The sequence below is a fragment of the Chinchilla lanigera genome, unplaced genomic scaffold (genome assembly GCF_000276665.1).
Source record: "Chinchilla lanigera isolate Chin_1 unplaced genomic scaffold, ChiLan1.0 scaffold00087, whole genome shotgun sequence".
In the NCBI taxonomy this organism is placed as follows: domain Eukaryota; kingdom Metazoa; phylum Chordata; class Mammalia; order Rodentia; family Chinchillidae; genus Chinchilla; species Chinchilla lanigera.
In genome coordinates, this window is record NW_004955488.1 from 976,091 (window position 1) to 977,100 (window position 1,010).

Sequence of the window (1,010 nt, forward strand, 5' to 3'; positions counted from 1 at the left end):
TAGATCTGTATCCCACCGGAAGTGATACCATATTATTGCAGATCATTTTGAAAACAGCTATGCTTGCTGACTTTAATTGTATTCACACCTGTTGGCTTTGTTATTAACTTGAATGTGCCTTCTTTTCCACATTATGGATTGCTACTCTAATGTAGGTCATTGATCTCATTATTATTGCCTAATACAACAGCAATTTCATAAGTTTTTTTTCTTAGCTTATTTCTATCATTCAAAATTATCAATGTGTTTTTGAATCATTCCCATACATTGCCTTCATCCAGTCACACAGCCATGCATCACACTGGCTCCTTCTTCCTAAATGCCCATGTTGACTCTCATTCTTGCATCTTCTCTCCATTGTAAGTTTTAGACCCAGCTGCGAGCTATCAGCAATCAATACTCAAAACAGCAGAATGAATGAGTGACTAGGTTCTGCTGCCCAGAAGTCAGAGCCATGGGCTGAAGCACCCACAAACCCCTAGTGCTCTGTTCATTCGTGGATATAATAACTGAGCCCTCACCAGTTTCTGTGATTTAGTGATTGCATTCATCTTTGAACTGTAACCTTCCATAAACCTGTTTTAGCTCGCAAAAGTTACTTTGGGGATCAAAATTAAACCAAATTTGATTTTAGTATTATCTAAAAAGGAAAGTAGAGGACTTTACAAATAATAAACATAAATAAAACAATTAAACATGAATGGAAGTGGAAAAAAGGGAAAGGACAAGACATGGTATGTATCATATCTGCAAGTCATTTGAAAGGCTTTAGAGTAGATAGATCAAAGGCTTGAAGCTGTCTTCCAAAGATCTAACTATTCTATTCATTATTAAATCATGAGCAATTAATTTAACGTCTCCATACTGTCACTTTCAGGTCAGTGAATCAGGGGGAATAATGTTAGAACCAAAAATTGCATAAAACACTCACTAGGTGCAGAGCAAAGGAATAGACTCACATCCAGCAAACAATTAGTGACATTAACTTATTTTAATATTATTATTAAAAC